Here is a 2,919-nt window from a genome sequence, read left to right on the forward strand (position 1 = left end):
AACGCAAATATCTTGCTGTCTGGCTGCACACCAGCGTAACAGGTACACAGAACTTGAGAAGTACTTACTGAGTGACGAGCATGCTGTAGTAAAGTACTGCAGTTGTAGATTATATTGGCTTGCTCCGTTGGCTAATATGTGCACGGCAAAACCGTGTAGCACCACTAATTCTGCCTGCACCAACTCAAAATGAACGTGGAACACGATTACTGACAACACCATAACACGTAAGGAAGCAGGAGAGTAGAGCACGGTGCCTTCGCCGTTGGCAGAGAGCCCTAAAGCGATATCAAGGCGCCGATGACGAGGAGTTGCTGCTGGACTGGACTGTAACGCTGTGAGACCTGGCTTGAGCCAACCGCTACAGCCCTACCCCTACTTCATTTTAAGACATAGCCTAGGTCAGATTGCACTACTCCTTTAAAATCACAAGTCCGATGAAGAGAGCTAAAACTGAACGCAAAATGACAGCAAGACACAATACACCGTTATATTTCCTAGCGAATAGCAACGACTCGCACCAGTAATGCTCTACAGTGCTGGCCAAAAGGATAGCACATACCATGCTTTCCCGCGTAACTTTTCAATTTTTTCGAGTTTCGTGCTCATACTTTGATCAATCAACGTGCTTATTGTAGCGATTTGGCCAATCAATCAAGAGTGAAATCTGAGTCAAATTGAGAGAGTTTCTATACAAAGCATTGAGAAACGGCCTGGTCAAAAGCGAGGGCCGATTGACGCGTATGCTGCCCAAGGTGTCAATGCTAACCGGATTGCTGCTACTTTAGGTCGTTCTAGAAAGCCTATCGTTAACGACTTGCGCGATCCTACCGCGTACGGAAAGCGTTTTGGTCCTGGCCGCCCGCGTAAGATGACACCACGAGACTGCCGCCGTACTGTTCGAGCAACTCGTCAAAATACGTTGAGCTCGGCGGGGCTTAAGGAACAACTCGAGTTGACTATATCCACCCGGTCCATCCGCCGCTTCTTGAATTCTACCGAGATCTTCAAGTACGTTACCATGAACAAGGCCCCGAAGCTGACTGAATCTCATCGCAAGGCTCGAGTCGAATGGACCGAAAACCACCACGACTGGGGCGAGACAAATTGGCGTTCTACCATTTTTTTCAGACGAGAAAAAAATGGAATTTAGATGACCCCGATGACCTTAAGAGCTATTGGCGGTGTCTAGAGGATGAAGCGAAGGTGCGGTTCAGCCGCCAAAATGGTGGAGGTTCTGTCATGGTCTGGGGTGGCTTTTGGGCCGACGGCACGACGGCCCTAGCATTTTTGGACGGTAACCAGGACTCACAGGCTTACATCTATACGCTCTCGGAGCACCTGCTACCCGCAGCACACCGTCGCTTTGGTACGGACTAAACGTTCCAGCATGATAATGCTAGTATTCATTCGTCGAAGGTGACCAAGGCCTTCCTGGACGAGCATTTGGAGAAGGTGATGAAATGGCCGGCTCTGTCCCCCGATCTCAATCCTATTGAGTACATCTGGGGATACATGGCGTGCAAGGTTTACGGAGGAGGTCGGCAGTACCTGACCAAGGCAGACCTAATTACGGAGATTAAGAAGCAGTGGGATAACCTACCTGACAGCTACCTTGAGAAGCTGGTTTTGTCCATGAAGAAGCGATGCATTGAACTGCTGAAGGCTGATGGAAAGACTATCAAATACTGACGTATGTGGTACACATAAACTTTTCAATACTAAAAGCAAGTCTAAAAAGTGAGCTATCCTTTTGACCAGGCCGTTTCTCAATGCTTTGTATAGAAACTCTCTCAATTTGACTCAGATTTCACTCTTGATTGATTGGCCGAATCGCTACAATAAGCACGTTGATTGATCAAAGTATGAGCACGAAACTCGAAAAAATTGAAAAGTTACGCGGGAAAACATGGTAAGTGCTATCCTTTTGGCCAGCACTGTAGCTGCTTCGTACATGTATATTATATTATCGGGTTTTGCTAGAAAACACTCGGACGGGAAAAAAAACAGAGCGACGATTTTAGGAGGAAAAAAAAAGCAGGATAGTATGACGGTGAATACTCTTCATATTGAAGAGGAGTGCGCGTTGCCAGTAGAGGAGATAACGCACCACTGGAATACTTCGAATTCCCTCGTAAGCTTCCCTAAAGAATCTTGAAGAAAAAAAATCGGCAATGATCTTGACTCAAGAGTTTTTTTTCGACTTGTGGTATTAAGAGTATCGACAGTGTGTTCACGAAGCGTGTAACTTATCCTCGGCGTTATTGGACCAATTGAGGACTCTTTCAATAGCTTCCTCACAAGTTATCGATGAAAAGGTTTGGCAACAACAGTGTTGATGGCGTTTTGAAGCTCGCCCAGAAAGGGTCATTAGATTTGTAGACGAATCTCCAAAATTGCATTCGCGGCACGTGATTGCAGGAGGGGCAAGTTCACCATGAGTTCAACTCACAGATTGCCATGAAAAGCGCTCTGAGTCAAAACGCGTGCCTATTGTAGCTTGTTATACGTGTCTTGACGCAGAACAGTTTTTCACTGCCAATCAGTGGCGTGGATGACGACTTGTAAGATGCGAAGTTTTTACCACACATTGTTGAAAATCCTGATCCCTTGCCGATGGCGGCTCCTATGCACGGTACTTTACCGCTTCACAGCCCACTGCGACCAGCAATCGATTCGTCCAGCTCGCACAGCTTGAACTGGTATCGACACTTGACCTTGAATCCCAAGATGGAAATGTCCGCACCGAGGAGAACCGAGTCTTCGTCGACCTTCGGAAAGGCTATCCATCCGTTTGAGGTTCAAGCGACTCGCGTGAAGCGAGTTGTGGTGCAAACCAGAAGGTACTCCTTCACTGATATAAAATCATGCCATGTGGAGTTTTTCGCATCGGGGTACCGAATCACCTTTCGCTTTGGT

Source organism: Phytophthora parasitica (genome assembly GCF_000247585.1).
Source record: "Phytophthora parasitica INRA-310 unplaced genomic scaffold supercont2.3, whole genome shotgun sequence".
NCBI classification, from domain to species: Eukaryota; Oomycota; class Peronosporomycetes; order Peronosporales; family Peronosporaceae; genus Phytophthora; species Phytophthora nicotianae.